A 17,507-nucleotide genomic window follows, 5' to 3' on the forward strand; every position below is an offset into this window, starting at 1 on the left:
CAGCTACTTGGGAGGCTGAGCCAGAAGAATGGCGTGAACCCGGGTGGCGGGGCTTGCAGTGAGCCAAGATCACGCCACTGAACTCCAGCCTGGGCAACAGAGTGAGACTCTGTCTCAAAAAAAATATATATATATATATACACACACACACACACACACACCCCAAAAACCATACCTACCTATCTGGCATTTATTCTCTGGCTGCAAAAAAGCTTTGGGAAGCCAAGTATGTTTGGTGAATGTGAAATAATACAGAAGAGTAATTCATTTGATGACTTGAATATTTAGTGGTATCAAGCTACTGTGCATGACAAATCCATTGTCACAAAAGAGATATATTTGCCAATAAGACCAAATATTTGGATGGGCTGGATAAGACACTGTCATCCCCAGGCAGAAGGCATGAAGCAGTTGATCAGTGAAGTCTCTCTCTTTTTTTTTTGAGACAGAGTCTTGCTCTGTCACCCAGGTTGGAGTGCAATGGCATGATCTTGGCTCACTGCAACCTCTGCCTCCCGGGTTCAAGTAGTTCTCCCGCCTCAGCCTCCTGAGTAGCTGGGATTACAGGCACACACACCATGCCCAGCTGATTTTTGTATATTTAGTAGAGACAGGGTTTCACCATGTTGGCCAGGCTGGTCTCGAACCCCTGATCTCAAGTGATCCACCTCTGCTTCCCAAAGTGCTGGGATTACAGGTGTGAGCCACAGTGCTGGGCTTGAAGTCTTAATAAACAGGAAATACAATGGCCCCATGATTCTGCCCAAATCAGAAAATTGCCCATTCTATTAAAGATAATCTCTCTCTATTCGTTTATCAGCCCACTAACAGAGAATGCAAAGACAACACATCATAAATATGGTAGAATGGTGATCACACACAAGAGAGGCAAATGGACAAAGAACAGAGAACTCCTATCAGAAAGACATTATCAGACAGCTGAGGAGCCACGTGGAGAAAAAAGCCAGTGCCCAGAAGAATGTCATGAGATGCAGGCATTTTGCAGAGCCTCAATAAAATCAATATAAATATGTATATTGAAAGTGAACTGAACAATTACATAAGCAGAAATTAAGTTCTGTCCAATCTTTCTGATGGAAAAAAAAAAATCCAGCAAAGACAATCATGAGGCAAGAATCATGTACCATGCATAGAAGCGGAGTAGCAGAGCAAAGGCAACCACACCCTTGTAACCATCACCCAAATCAAGAAACAGGACATTACTAGCTCTCCAAAAATTTCCCTCTGTTCCCTTCTAGTCATTCATTTCCCAGTGGTACCCATTCTGCTGACATCTAACAACATAGATTAGCTCACCTATTTTTATACTTTGTATAAATGGAGTATATACTCTTTTGTGTCTGGTTTCTACTGCTCATCTTTATGTTGGAGAGATTCATCCATACTTTCGTATGTAGTTGTAAATCATTCTCACTGCCATTGATACAGCCCAAATTCTGTGACTGTATCACAATTGGTTTAACTATTTTGTTGTTCATGGGCCATTTTGTTGGAACAATATTGGAATATTTGGAACATTGTTCCAACTGTCCAACAAATGGTTGTTCCAATTTTTGTTTACTAACAGATACTTTTGCCGTGAACATTCTAATACATGTCTTTTGGTGAACATATGCATACATTTCTAGGGGGTGTATGCCTTGAAATCTGTTTGCTGGGTTACAGGTTATGCACATGTTCAACTTTAGTAGTTGATACACAGTGGTTGTATCAGTGTATTATCCCACAAGTGGTATATGATAATTCTTACTCCTTCACATCCTTGCCAACACCTATTATTTTCCATCTTTTTCATCTGAGCCATTTTGGTGGATAGCAAGTGTTATTTTATTATGGTTTTAATTTGCATTTCCCTGAGAATTAATAAACAATTTTCTGTATGTTTAGTTACACATCCTCTTTTATGAGACTTTTGCCCATTATGCTGTTGAGTTGTTCAGCTTTTTCTTATTGACTTGTAGGTGTTCTTTATACATTCTAGATTTGTGTTTTTTAATCATATATGTGTGTGTTTGCATTGGATATAAATTAATATATATTAATATTTTTCTCTTATTTTGTGGGTTGCCATTTCACTCAATTTGGGGGAACAGAAGTTTTTAGTTTTAATGTAGCAAGTTATCACATTTTTTTATTTTATGATTAATGCTTTTTAATTTGCTTATTTTCCATTTAATAAAGCATTGCTGACTCCAAGGTCATGAAGATGTTCTACTCCAGAAGTTTTGTTTCATCTTTCAATTTATTTCTGCAGCCCATTTGGTATTGACTCTTGTGTGTAATGTGAAATAAACATTAGAATACCTTTTTTTCCACTTGAATGTTGAATTGACACAGCACAATTTATCTAAAAGATTATCCTTTTCCCTACTGCATTGCAGGATCACCTTTATCATAAATCATGCCATCATATATGTGCAGATCTACTTCAAGATTCCCTGTTGTGTTTCGTTGGACAGTTATCTGTTCTTGCACCAGTACCACACAGTTTTGATTGTCATAACTTTATAATAATAGTTTCTGATATATCATAGTGTAAGTCCTCTATATTTATTCTTCAAGAATGTCTTGGTGATTTCCAGCTTTTACATTTTATATGAATTTTAGGAAAACTTGTCAATTTCTGGAAAAAGAAGAACCTATAGCTTAGACTTGGACCAAAATTGCATGGATGAATGTACTAATTTGGAGAGAACTAACATCTTTACAATATTGAGTCTTCCAATTATAATGATGCATATGCTTCCATTTATTTATCTCTCCTTTAATTTTTCTCAGTACTATATTTTAGTTTTCAGTTGGAGATCTTGCACATCTGTAATTAGATTTATTTCTAGGTGTTTGAGTTTTTTGATGCTATTGTAAATATGTTTTATTTTCTATTTGTTTATTGCCAGTATAGACAAATACAACTAGATTTATATGTTGACTGTATATCCAGTTCCCTTCCTATATTCTCTTATTAATTCTAAGAATTTGTCCTTATATTCTCTAGAAATTTTGAATGTGCATGATCTTATTGTCTGGAAATGACAATTTTATTTCTTGCTCACCAGTCTCCATGACATTTATTTCTTTCTCTGGCCTTTAGCATTGGCTAGACCTCCTTCTACAATGTTGGATTGAAATGATGACAGTGGTCATTCTTGACCCAGTTCCAATCTTAAGGGGAAGTTTTCAATGTGCTACCATTAAGAATGACGTTTGCTGTGGATATTTTGTAGATATTCTTTATGAGATTAAGGAAGTTCTGCTCTTAATTGATTACATGTTTTCATCACAAATGGATATTGAATTTATCAAATGCTTTTTCTGCATTTGAGATGATCATATGATTTTACTCCTTTTTCTGTGAATTACGTTTATGATTTTTGAATGGTAAGCCACACTTGCACACTTGGACTAAACTTGCACTCCACCTAATATTTTGTTAAGAATTTTTAAGTAATGTTTATGAGAAAGATGGGCTTGCAATTTTCTTTCTCACAATGCTTGTCAGGGTTTAAAAATCAAGCTTATGCTATTATAATTTTTTTTAAGTCTGGAAAGCTCACCTTCTGTTTCTGTGTTCTGGAAGAATTATACAAGACAGCTGTTAATTTTTCCTTAAGTGTTTGGAAGAATTCACTGATAAACTCTCTAGGCTCAGGCTTTTATTTTTTAAAATAATGGCTTAATTTAAAAAAAATACATCCTAAATTATTGATATTTTCATCTCTTCTCCTGTCAGTCTTGGTAAATTGTGTTTTCAAAGAGTTCAAAGAGTTTGTTTATTTCATCCAAATTGTCAAATTTATCAGCATAAAGTTATTTTAAGTTTCCTTTTATTGTCCTTTTGATGCTTGTATGATCTATAGTGATATCTCCTTTTTCATTGCTGTTGTTGCAAATTTGTTTTCTGTATTTTTTTTTTATCAGTCTTCTTTAGATTTTGATGTTTTTAAACAACTGACATTGGCTTTATTGTCTTTCTTATATGTTTGATTTTTATTTCCTTGGTTTTTGCTTTTATCTTTACCATTTCTTTTTGTAAGTTTGATTCCTGCTTTCTCTACTTTCTTGAAATTAACACTTAAATCATTGATTTTCAGGCTTTTTCCTTTCTAATATGGAATATAAGACTATATATTTCCTTCTAAGCACCAATTTTAGGTTTTTCACATTATTTTTCCAATGTAATTTTTATTATTTAAGTTTAAAAACTAATTTCTGGTTTTTTTCCTTATCCCATGGATTATTTAGAGTATATTGCTTAATTCTGAGCACTTGGGTTTTTCCTATTGTTGTTACTGATGTTTAACTTAACTTCCATTGTGGTCAGAGAAGATGTTCTGAAAGATTTCAATATTTTGAAATTGTTGAGACTTTTTTCATGTTCTGACATGTTGATTCTAATAAATGTTCTTTGTATACTTGAAGTGAATATGAAGTGGTCATTAGGTGCAATTTGCATACATGGCATTAGATTAGATATGTTAACTATACTGTTTATATTTTCTATATCCTTATGAATTTTTTATTTTTCACTTTTTCTGCTACATGTTTGAAAGAGATGCATTAGTGCCTGCCACTGTGATTGCTGATTTGTACATTTTTTCTCATTCTGTCCATTTTTGTTTAATTTATTTTGAAGCTGTATTATTAGGTGCACAAAGATTTAGGATTGTACTCATTTCCTATTGGACTTATTTATTTATAATTATGAGCTGTCTCACTTTATCTCTAATAATGTTTCTTGCCTTAAAGTTCACATTGTCTGATATTAGTATAGCTAGACAGCTTTAGGAGCAGGAGCAGGTTTGTGTTTGCATGGTATGTTTGGCTTTCCTTTCACATTAAAAATTTCTTTTTATTAGATTTGAAGATTTGGGTTTGTTTTTTATCTAATGTGACAGTATTTTACTTCAAATTTAGCTTATTTACATTCAGTGTAATCACTGACATCACTGGGTTTATAGCTACCATCTTATTTTTCATTTTCTATTGAGCTCTTTTCTTTTATATTCCTTTTGTTGTCATTTCATGCTCTTTTTTTGCCCTCTTTCCTCTACTTTTTTTTATTATTCAATGATTTCATTCTAAAAACTTGCAAGTTTTACTTCTTTAATTCTAATAGTGGCTATCCCAGAGATTGCAATATATGTTCTTGATTTATTACAGAATTATACAAATTATTTTTGCCACTCTTCTGATACTATTAGACCCTTAGACCTTTTAAATGATTTATCCCTCCTGATTTTGTTCTTCTTGCCACATATCTTAGTTCTACATATATTTTATACTACAAAGTACGTTATAATTACTGCCGTTTGTAATCAATAGTAACTTGCAAATATCCATGTTTACCCTCACCAGTGTTTTTTATTCCTTCCTTCATTTCCATATTTTTCTGTCTGAGATTCTCTTTTCTTTCCCTCTTTCTCTCTCTCTCTCTTTGTTTTTTTTTTTTTTTTTTTTTTTTTCTTCTTCTTTTTTTTTTGAGGCAGGTGTCTCACTCTTTGTCACACGGGCTGGAATGGAGTGGCACAATCATGGCTCACTGCAGTCTCAACCTCCTGGGCTCAAGCAATCCTCCCACCTCAGCTTCCTGAGTAGCTGGGACTACTGGTGTGTGCTACTGTGCCCACTTTTTTTTTTTTTTTTAGAGACAAGGTCTTGCTTTGTTGCCTAAGCTGAGATTATTTTCCTTCTGCCTGAAGAACATCCTTTAGTTTTCCTGAAAACATCTTTATTCTACTTTCATATTTGAAGGATATGATTGCAAGATATAATTCTAGGTTAGCAATTATTTTCTTTAAGCACTTAAAGTTGATAGTATTTTCTTCTTACATCTATATGTTGATAAATCAACTGCGAATCTTATTGTTGCTTCTTTGAAGCTAATTTCTTTCTTTTCTTCTGGCTGTTTTTTGATTTTTCTCTTCATCTTTGGTTTTCAACAGTTTGACTACAGTCAACTGTAGTGGTTAGCTACAGTTTTCTTTGTTTATCTTGCTCCTTACATCAATACATAGATAATCTTATGCATCATCTCTTTGAATATTGCTTCTCCTCTATTCTCTCTCTCCTTTTTGGAACTCCAATCATATATATGTGAAAAGTTTCATATATATCTTGTTCTTGCCATTGTTTCCATTCTTTTTTCTCTTCGTGCTTCAGAAGTAGATACTTTCTATTTATCTAGGTTCCAGCTCACTGATCAGGCCCATTATTCACTAATTATGCTGTGTGTCATCTGCTGTAAACTTATCCATTTGAATTCCGAATTTCAAATATTTTTTCAATGTTTAGAGTTCTAAAATATACACGTAATTTTTTCACAGTTTCCAGCTTTCTAGTGAAATTGTCCTTTTTATTCATCATTTCACTATTTATTTTTCGTATTAATCATAAGTATTATAAATTCTTGTTCTGGTAACTCCAATTTTGGGCCCATTTGTGGGTCAGACAGATCTGAGAAGCTTGGTTTTTTCACTCTATCTCAGATACTTTATATTTAGTGCTTACATTCCTAGCCAGAGAAGCATTTATATAAACACTCTCTATATTTAATGATTCAGTTTAAGAAAATGCTTGCAATAATTGAGTTCTCCTTGTTTCTGAACCAAGTTTTATATCAGAAGACCACATCCTCATCTTGGGGAGAAGAGTGAGGAGAGTCAGTGTCTAAGCATTCCTGAGCACTACGCCTGTGCTTCAGTGTTCCAGTCCCATGAAAAACCCATTTCTGTACAGCATCATATCCCATAGTTAGTCATACTTTTAGATTTTTAGGAATATTTTAGTGTCATTGCTATTTAGAGATTATCTGTATCTTATGTTACACATTAGATAAACGTGCTCTGATAATATAAATGTTATTTGAGCTAATTAGATAAACTTTGATTTCAATAATTGTTCATCTTTAAAACTGATGTAGCTTTATCTTAGGACTAAAGGATTACTTATCTTCTTTATATATAATACACGTTATATATTGTATATATTATATATAGATATATAGATATAATAATAATAATGTAATGTGTACAGTTGTTCACATAAATTAATTCAACTATATTTAGCTTCCCCTGTATCCTGTCCTCTTAAGCTCATTGAGGGCAGAGGCAGTTTTCTTGTATCTTGTCACTCTGCAGCACCTAACACAATACCTTTCATAAACATAATCTGGGCTTAGCTTAGCAAGTCTGTGGATTGGATTCACTTGCAAAATCTATCTATTGCTTTAAGAGAAGTCAATATTTAAAAGTAGACTTTTCATTAAAAGGATATTACAGATACTACTTGCTTTGTTTAATAATTACCTGCTTTGGAGATGTGTTTGTATTTTTAACAAATGGAGATGTGAGTGCTTTAATTAGCTTCTATTATATATATTAGAAAACAATCTTGGAATAGTGCCACAATGTAAGTTAACTATGCTGGTTCAAAATATATTTGAGATGGAATTTGATTAAATACTTACCAAAAATAGATATGTAAGACTGTATATTGATTTATTTAGTAGAAAATCAGGCAGCAATATTGATTTTTTCAATTAAGTACTGAATATACCCAGTCGAATTCAAACACTTACTAAATGACATTTTGCAACTTTCAAAAAGCCCTGACATTTAGCCCCTCAGTTGATTCCCTTAATAACTTGGTAAATTAGGCAAAAAAGCAAAGAAAAAGAGGATCATGGGCAGCAAGGGATTTACCCACATTTACATTTATATTGGCAGAGTCAGGACTTGAACTGAAGTCTCCTGAGGCTTAATTTGATTCGCTATCTGTATCAACTAGAAATACCTAAAATAACTCTTATGTCTACAAAGATAAATGTACCTGTAGAAAATACATCCCTCAAAACACACATTTAATTACAACTTCTTAAATGAGCACCCTCTTCCTTTTTCTTATAGCTCCTTATCCCTAGATTTTAAAGAATCAAAACACATACAAACATCTGCCTAGAGCAAACACAGGGAGTTTCCTCATGACTGGAAGCCCACATTAAAGCCACGCCTAAGGGAAGAAGGGAAGGCAGGGCTGATAATATTTTGTTTATTTTAGTCCTTCTGCTTAGTTTTGGTTTGCAGGCACTGGACTGAACTTAGTTTTCAGAGCCAGAAATTGTCATTGTTTGTGTATCTAAATTTGTTAATACTCTGTTTTTAGAAATTTTTATGTACAATGGATTCCAAGAGTATTTTGGGAACTTCTCAGTGGTGAAATCTAAATTGTGGTTCAGTGAAGAGCCAACAAACACAAACTACAAAGAGCAATTGGCACAGTAAACTTTTGGAGGATATACGACTCTTCTGCTCTTCTAGCACAAAGCACAGAGTAGGTGCTTGCTGCAGTTAATCGGATGAATGAATGAAAAGTACCTTAATCCCTAGCATTGTCTCCTCAGTTCACCCAAAGATTCCCTGTGATGGCTGTGCCACCATTAGAGCAGCAGTTTATTTTCTGTGCAATTTGTAGAAGAAAAACCAGAAACCAAATTGTCACCCATGCTCCAAATTGTTATCCATGCTCCAAAGACTATCCTTGGTTTTATGCCATCGCAAATAAGGTATTGCCATTTCCAAGTAAGGCTTGCCCCATACCAGTCTGTGAACAGGAGGCATTTGCTTTTGGGTAGTAGTTGACATGCTTTGGGGAGTTTATGCTGCCTCCCCAGCTCCCATCTCAGAGAATTCCTGCTATTCACAGTCACTGCTGGAAAGGACAGGCCTAAGTGGCCGTGTCCCCACCGGATGTCTGCCTTGCCCACCCCAGTGAGACCAGGGGTAGACTCGTGGACCACAGCAATCAGACTCTCTCTTATGATTCTGAGCCAAGCTACAGAAACCACAGTCAGTGACTGTGGACTGCAGCTGAGAGCTCCCATCCAGCCAGGGCTGAGGTTGGTGCCAATGCAAGCCAATGTCAAGGACAACCAGAGCTACTTAAGAGCAAGATTTTAAATAAACAGACGAAGCCAAAGTCTGTGGACAAAGGAAATTAGACCAGCTTTTAAAAAGCAAAGAGTATGCAACACTCACAGGAAATTAATAATTTTATTTATTTATTTATTTATTTATTTAATTTATTTTTTAATTTTTTTTTTAATTTTTGAGACGGAGGCTCGCTCTGTCGCCCAGGCTGGAGTACAGTGGCGCAATCTCAGCTCACTGCAAGCTCCACGCCCCCAGGTTCACATCATTCTCTTCCCTCAGCCTCCCCAGTTGCTGGGACTACAGGGGCCTGCCACCATGCCCGACTAATTTTTTTGTATTTTTAGTAGAGACAGGGTTTCACCATGTTAGCCAGGATGGTCTCGATTTCCTGACCTCGTGATCCACCCACCCCGGCCTCCCAAAGTGCTGGGATTACAGGCGTCAGCCACCACAGCCGGCCATAATATTTTTTAAAAGCGAAGAGAGTCAAAAGAGAAAGAATCAAAAAACAAAGGAGAGAAAGAAAGAGTCAGAGACTAGAGACCAATCGACTTAAGTTTCTGACTCTCTCTTTCCCAGCTTTGGTCGCTAGGAAGTCTAGCTGGACTTTGTTTCCTACTGGTAGATGTCTGCAAAATTGCTAGCTTAATCTTTCCAGTTAACTCCTGTTTTTAATTTGAGTTAATTTGAGTGAGATTTGATTGCCAGCAACCAATCATCTCTGACCAATGAACTTCCCCGTCCCCTTCTCCCCTGGGAACAAGGTGCTTCAGTTTGGCCCTTCTCTCTCCCATCAAGAAAGAATGGGATCTGAAAAACTTTCACACTGTCAAATACTGAGTTTGCTGACTTTTCCAGTAACACTTTAGAAGAGCACAGCAGTGAGAAGGCCACATAAGACAGTAAGGGATAACAATTCACGATACCATTTTGGGCATCAGTCGTAATCTATTTCAGGAGGAGCACCGGAACATCTGCTATTACCTCAGTAGCAGATCACTTACCATCCCCTTTTTGAGAGCTACTTACTGTCACACATAAAGCTTTTCCTTGCTCTCACACTCCATACACCAGATGCTACATAAGTTCTTCTGTCCATTGTAAATGCCTTGAAAGCGGGGATTGTCTCCACTGTGGTGTTATACTCACTGCTCTCACACTAGCAGTGACAGCATTCATTTGAATGGATACACGTTCTACATATAATTTTAATGGATATTCCTTCTCCCTCAGAATGAATATTTTGAGAACTTGTGGGCCTAATATTCAGATAACACCTCCTCAAAAACCTTCCTTTTTTTTTTTTTGCCACTCCCTCTGCACTTCCGTGTGTCCTTGCACTTCTATGAGATCTCCTAAAACTGAAAAGCATGAGGAAGACAGGAAATTACTATTAGCTTTTCCTTAGTCCAGGAAAAACAGACTTAGAGATGGCTCCATAATATTCATAAAGTGTTGATTAAAGAAGCCAGTATCAGCAATTGAAAAGGACTTTCTAGTTTAGCCCTGCTTCCCATTCCATCTGGGCACCTCCAGCATCAGCCCACAATTTCTCAGGCTCCAATCCATTCCATGCCAGTCATTAAGCTGACTTTCCAATGAAGACACAGAAGGAAGAGAGCACATTTGCATCAATGCAGGTACAGGTGTATAAACTCAGTGGCGCCAAGTGGCTACACTGAGCAATGTTCACTTACTTGGAAAAAGGGTCATTCTCGCAGATTCTATTTAAGGCCAATGAGGATAATAGAAATTCTTGAATCTAGGACTATTCATAAATACTGTTTTAGAAGAATTTATTTTGATTCAGAAAGGACCACAGTTTCTGGCAGACTGTGATTAACGTTTTATTTCCTTTTCCTATATCATTAAAGGCAAGGGTAGTATTCAGAACACTCAAAAGACATATACAGAAAGAAAAGAAAATTATGTTTTTGACATGCTTGGATCTCTATCATATTATGTTCTTGTCTCTTCTGGTACAATTGTAGGATTTATTTTCTAAACATTCCAATTTTACAGCATGAGTCATTGCTAATGTAGAAACCAACTGAATCATCCATCCATCCATCAATGAATATTCTTGTCTTCTGTTTTCTTATATGTGCTTATCATTATACTAAAAAAGATATTAGGAATTCTTGCATTTAAAGCACTTCTTCTCCCTTTCACTTATTTTGCTTGGTTCACAGGTAATATAGTAAAGCTATCATTAACATTGTGTTGGTTCAGATTTCCATTCAAAATATTGAGTCAGAAACTGAAATCAAGTGTACTCTTAAGTGTCTCAAATCTGATGTCTTCCATACAGGAGGTAAACATAAAGTCTAGAAAAAGTAGTATAGAAAAGAAATATTTTCATAGTTTCTGGCCCTAAGAAAGACCGATCAGATTGGATTGTGGTAATAAGTCTATGTCTTCTTCACTTGGCCTTTAAAAGTTGACTTTAAAAGTTATTTGATTGGCCAGGCATGGTGGCTCACGCTTGTCATCCCAGTACTTTGGGAGGCCGAGGTGGGCAGATCATCTGAAGTCAGGATTTTGAGACCAGCCTGGCCAGCATGGTGAAACCCTGTGTCTACTAAAAATAAAAAAAATTAGCCGGGATTGGTGGCACGTGCCTTATAATCCCAGCTATTCAGGAAGTTGAGGCAGGAGAATCGCTTGAACCTGGGAGGTGGAGGTTACAGTGAGCCAAGATCGTGCCACTGCACTCTAGCCTGGGTGACAGAGTGAGATCCATCTCAAAAAAAGAAAAAAAAAAAGTTATTTGATCATCTTGTTTCAAATATGAAGAATCTATTTTATTCCATTCCATCTTAAATATATCACCTAGAATGCTTGGTATTGTAATATAATTATTTGTTAGGCACATCTTTTATTATTATTATCTGTACCAGATGGTTTCAAGGAGAAGACATTTTTACTTGGAACCAACCTATGGTTTGGGGTGGGGCTGGGGGGTGGGTAGGAGCACTGGTCCAGGAGTCAAGAGAACTAAATGCTAGTCACTGTGATACCACCAGTGACTGAAGGTGGCACTTATTGGGCTTTCTTGTTCATTAGTTTCTTTTTCAGTAAAATGAGATTCCTTCAGTGCCTGAAATCTCATTCTAAGACTCAATGACTGAGCCTTTTCCTATTGTTTATCTTTTGCCCCAAAACTTGTAGCACAAAGTCTCCCCAATTTTTATGTACTTAACAACCCACTGTTCAGTAACCATTCTATATTACATACAATTATTATCATGAGCCCCCTTTCCCATTCTGACGATGTGGAGATTATATAGGGAAAACTATAATATGGATCACATGGAAAAAACTGAATTAAAAGGAAGATTTGGTCTGGGCATGGTGGCTCACGCCTGTAATCCCAGCACTTTGGGAGGCCGAGACAGGCAGATAAGTTGAGGCTGGGAGTTCGAGGCCAGCCTGATCAACATGGAGAAACCTCGTCTCTCCTAAAAATACAAAATTAGCTGGGCGTGGCAGTGCATGCCTGTAATCCCAGCTACTCGGGAGGCTGAGGCAGGAGAATCGTTTAGACCCAGGAGGCGGAGGTTGCAGTGAGCCGAGATGGCGCCATTGCATTCCCGCTTGGGCAACAAGAGCGAAACTCCATCTCAAAAAAAAAAAAAAAGAGGAAGATTTGAATTTATTATGTATTATTTCTAAGAGAGAACTCGAAAAATCATTTGTCCTAAACAATAGCTTCTATCTATTGACTCCCAAGTAGTTCCCAAGAAACTAAATTGCTCTTACCAAATTATCCTTTTAATACATCCATGTTATAGACTCATCAACTACTTGTTCATTAAAACACATGGCCTCGCAAAATTATATTTTAACATCATTAGCTTTTAAATACTAGAAGTCATTTCAATGCTTAGAAAAGTCTGGTGAGCATGATTACATGTGGAAACTTTCAGATAGAATGTATCCAAAAAAGGAAGTATATTAAAAATGTAAATATATTTCAGATAGCATGTATCCAAAAATGTAGATATATTGACAGGCTTTGCCACTTTTTTGCAGTTTCACATCATGTCTTTACTTGTAATAATAACAATAATTGCTGCAAAGATAATAAACTACATTCCCATTCTGCTATCCCTCTACCCCCAGCACTGTATCTACAGTTTTCCCTGCAACATGGTGGCAGTCTACAAAGAGTCTTTGTGACATCAGGAGAGTCTAGATTTCCTTCCAGGGCAACACATTTTGGTATTAGGTTGAACCATAAAATTGCCATTTTTGGTCAGGATGATTGACTACTGGTGGTTTCATATGGCACAAGCTAAAGAGCCTTCCTTGGGTTTGGGTTACAGTCCTGAGAGTCACTTGTGTGTCCAATGGGCCAGTCACTTAACTGCTGAGTCTTGGTGTGTGAAATGGTAGCAACACCTAGTGCATAGGATTGATTATTAACTTAACATTGAGGCTTAGCAATGACATACAGGAGCACCATGCCTGAAAATAGTTATTGTTCAAGAAATAGGTAATAATACAATATAATTATCGGTATAAGTAACTTAGAAGAGTTTCCTCACTTTCCCTTTAGCCATTTTTGTGTATATGGTGAAGGTAATGGTTGCTATGGTAGAGAGAAATGGAAAATATTTGTGAAGCAAGCACAGTTTTTAAAACCCCAATAACGTTAAAGGCCTTCCACTCCTGTCTTGTATGCTCTCTTATGTCCTAGTAAGGGCACAGATAAAGTTTGACACATACTCGGTGGAGTATCTAAATAGAAAATGTACTGATGCAAATCAAGCACTAAGCAAACATTCTGAACTTTTGGCAGAGGAATTGGACTGTCTGAATCCCCATGACTCTTTGGAGTTATTAATAGTGACGCATTTTGCCATATTTTGAGCAGATGCATATTTATAGGTCACGCAGTATCTGTGTGGGGAGACTTTCAAGGCTTTATGGCCTTTTAAAAATGTCTTATCTTGGAAGAGAATAGGGCAAGGAGGATGCCATTTTGTCATCTGTGCAGCACCAACCACCCTGTGCTCATTAAATATTACGGGAAAGACGGGCACTGCAGCAGGGCCTGGGATGTGGCTCCCATCTGCTCTGCCAGAAGCCATGATGAAGTCACGAGTTGCACAACAGTAGTAATTCACAGCTATTTATGACCATTTTAATAGCAAAGGTCTAGATCAGAAGGCTGTGTTTACATGCCGTGCAGCAGAATAGTTCATGAATCATTCCCACAGCAGCGTTTGGTCAAACCAATCAACCAAGTAATGAAAAATGAACCAGTTGTTCTTGAGGTTGTGATTAATAGATCTCTATATTAGCCTCTACTTTCCTCATGCTCTTCCATACCTGAGACAGAACTGACTCCTGCCCCATGCCCACAGACTCTCCTCCTCTGTCCTCCCGGCAAGCCACAGCCCTGTTACCCTTTCTCCACCCAAGCTCAAAGCCCTAAGACATCAGGTAAGTTAAAGGAGCTTTGAAAACTCCTGTAGAGCACCTGTGCACATAATTAAGGAAATATTATTTTTAGCACATGTTTATTTTCTCATTGTCATTGCTCCATTATGTGACTTCAGTTAGTGACCCCGATGGCCCCTTTGCATCCAGATCAGTAAAATCCTTTCACTTGTCTGCTTAAACTGAGTGGAGGTTTTAGTGATTATCACTTCCATGCAGCCTGAAGGTCAGACTATTTCCTTTTGTTTCACTAGACAGTTCATCCCCTCATTAAGAGTAATGGAAAATGAATAATTAAACATGCCATTTTCGCATTTCAGGTAATGAGAGGCCCTAAGATCCCAGAGGATGCCGTAAGAGGAAAAGTCAGGGGAGTGTTGAAGACTCTGCCTCCTATAAATATGTGAGTTTGTCTCCCCTGGCTTCATGGTAGAAAAGGTTTGGCGAAAGCTCTTCCTCTAAGTTGAAACAAAAGAAAGTGAAAACCTTAGTTATTGGGCTGTACTCTAACACTTAGTAGCTGTGTGACTTGGGGCAAAGCAGCTAATCTTTTGACACTAAAAGTTTTCTCAATTATATAACTGGAATGATAATGGTAAACATTATATTGAAGGTTTATGAGCTTTAAAAACATGAATGAGTGACAGTACTTACAACAGTGTCTACCAGATGGTAAGAGCTCTGCAATGTGTTAATTATATTATCATTTTCATTATCACCCAGGCAAGTCACCTGAATGCTGTGGGTATCAAGCCTCAGCCAAACAACCACTTGCAGAGTGTCAAAAAGCTCCCTTTTGCCTATTAGAACAAGGATTAAGAGTAAATTATGTTGTACCCTAGATGGAAAAAACCCAAGTAGCCATACCTTTAGGGCCTTAGGGAATTCAACTTTCACCAAACTTCTTCTAATTACTCTAAAAAGATTTTTTGGAGGGTGGAGGTGGTAGAAGGTAGAAAGCCACAAGAGTTGGGACCCAGATGACCACACTTGGTGAGTGAAGGTGAAGCCACCCACAGCAGCCTCCACTGGTGCAATCTGAATTCCTGCCTTCAATCCCAGGCCCCACAGCCTCTGCCCCTTCCTCACGTTCTCCAACTCCCAGGAAGCCGGCTTGCCCTAGGCTTCCCCAGCCCTGTACCGCAGAGACTGGGCAGGGACCTCCTTTTGTACTCTGACTCCTGTCTCCTCTGACCATGTTTTAGGCAGACCTTATGCTCATGCCGACTAAAAATGGACTCACCCTGCTAAGGAAATCCAAGCCCCATTGGGAAAAATCACTGAGTCTAATTTGATCATTTCTTTTGCCGCTTCAGGCTGTGGACCTTACAAAGCAGAGATAGCACCCTTCAAGATGCAGAGTTCAGGGAAAGCTCCTATACAGAGGGGAGTGGGGGTCTCCGCTGAGTTTGGAAAGATGACTAGGGTTTGATTGACAGAGTGAACGGGGGGCGGGGTGGGGGAGATATTTCAAGTAAGTGAGGAGGGTCTGGAATGTGCCTAGAACAGGGAATCTTCTGAGAGGCTGAAACAAGCTGTGTAAGGGAGTGCAGGTTGCTCAAGCTGCTCAGAGAGACACAGACCAGTGTGGAAAGAAAGGTCTGAGGGTTCATCAAGGTATTGGACTTTATTCTGCATAAATACAGATGGTGAAGGGTGGAAGCAGTGTTTTAGAAAAGAAAAAGTGTGTAATGCTGTGCATGCAGCATTGGTAGAAATGGGCTTGATGGGAGGAAAATTACTTAGCGGGCTAAGGCCTGAGGTCATGGAGACCTATGCAAAGGAAAGTAAAATGCACGAGGGTGACTATATGATTATGTGCAGAGGGGGTGGAAACTGTTGCTCTAAACTGAATCTTAAAATTTGTTTTGTCATTGCTTTACCCAAAATAGTCGATCCTAGTTGGATTTTTGTGGAGAAAATATTTTGCCCCTTTTAAAAAGATTCTAGTAAGAAGCAGCTTTAATGCTATTTGTGGAAGGAAAAAGTTACCAGGAGAAAGAGTGAATACAGTGCATGATCAAAGGAGTGATGGAAAGTGACAGTGGCTTTCAAAAGAATGCAAGTGAATTAACATGTATTATGACAAACACAATCTTACAGCCACTTCATTTTGTTGTCAATGTTGGGAAATACTTTCTAGATATTCTAATAATGATGCCATTAGCATTGTACAATTTTTAATTTAAAAACTTATAACACAAATAGAAAGTTAAATCCAGAGGGGAACTTCAATATCCTTTCATCATTTTACAGAGGAGTTCACAAGACCAGAGAGTAAACAGCTCACACACAGTCACCCAGCAGGTGTGTGACAGGTCCATTGCCAGAAGGTAAATGCTTTGCTCCTGGTCCAGTGCGCTTTCTGCTTGGCCACAAGAGTCTACAAAGACCATTTTATTTATTTCTTTTTCAAAATACAAAATTTTATCAAAAAAGGGCCATTTTTATAGCTGAAGTAAGACTTGGTGTTTTCCATTTTCTCTTTTTAAAGTCAAGAGCTGTTTTCTCAGATAGATTATTCACATTTCCCTTTACTACGGTAATTTTCTTGTTTGTAGAATTAAATAATTAACCTTGAGGTAATCTTTGTGTTGAAGACACCTTAGCCTAGCGGTGCAAGTTGCTTAATGGGAAGAAAAGTGGGTGCCTAAGGGAAAGTACAGACTTCTAGGCGTTCCCCGGCTCCCTCGGAACAGCCCTCTGACCTGGTGCTCAAGATAAGGTGAAATCATGGAAAAGCATCAGCAAACGTGCCTCTCAACCTGCCTTGCCCATGATGACCGTCATCCCAGGCCCCAGAGTGGAGGCGTCGAGCCTCCTCACAGGGTCCCTGGGTGCCCATCTCCTCGGAGGGGGCCCCTTCCCACAAGGGACCCATCGGCCTCACTTCTCTGTTCTCCCTCCTCCCCACTTTTCTATCTTTTCTGTAAAATGTTTAAAAGAAAAAATAAATCTCTCCTGTTAGAGCATGTTCCTTTTCTTTTACCTCCAACCTTTTTTTTTTTATTTCTCAGTCTCTGCCTCTCATCCAGGTGAACTTGCTTTCCTCCACCTCCTGCAAACACACGAGGGCTTTGCTTCCTCTGCTTCCGGGGCCCGCAGCCTTCC

The 17,507-nt window shown here is 37.7% G+C and overlaps 1 protein-coding gene across 2 annotated transcripts in view; it reads left to right on the forward strand.

Moving 5' to 3' along the window:
• PCED1B (PC-esterase domain containing 1B) overlaps positions 1 to 17,507 on the forward strand; it is a 166,053-nt gene that overhangs the window by 9,624 nt on the left and 138,922 nt on the right. The window contains exons 1-2 of one of the 2 annotated variants that reach the window (XM_073020652.1): positions 14,138 to 14,399; positions 14,717 to 14,799. The exons of the other annotated variant lie outside the window; for it this stretch is intronic. The gene's annotated coding sequence lies outside the window, so the exon portion shown is untranslated. Of the gene's footprint in view, positions 1 to 14,137; positions 14,400 to 14,716; positions 14,800 to 17,507 lie in introns of those variants that run through there. 2 annotated transcript variants of the gene reach the window in all.

The sequence above is a fragment of the Chlorocebus sabaeus genome, chromosome 11, assembly GCF_047675955.1.
Source record: "Chlorocebus sabaeus isolate Y175 chromosome 11, mChlSab1.0.hap1, whole genome shotgun sequence".
Taxonomy (NCBI): Eukaryota; Metazoa; Chordata; class Mammalia; order Primates; family Cercopithecidae; genus Chlorocebus; species Chlorocebus sabaeus.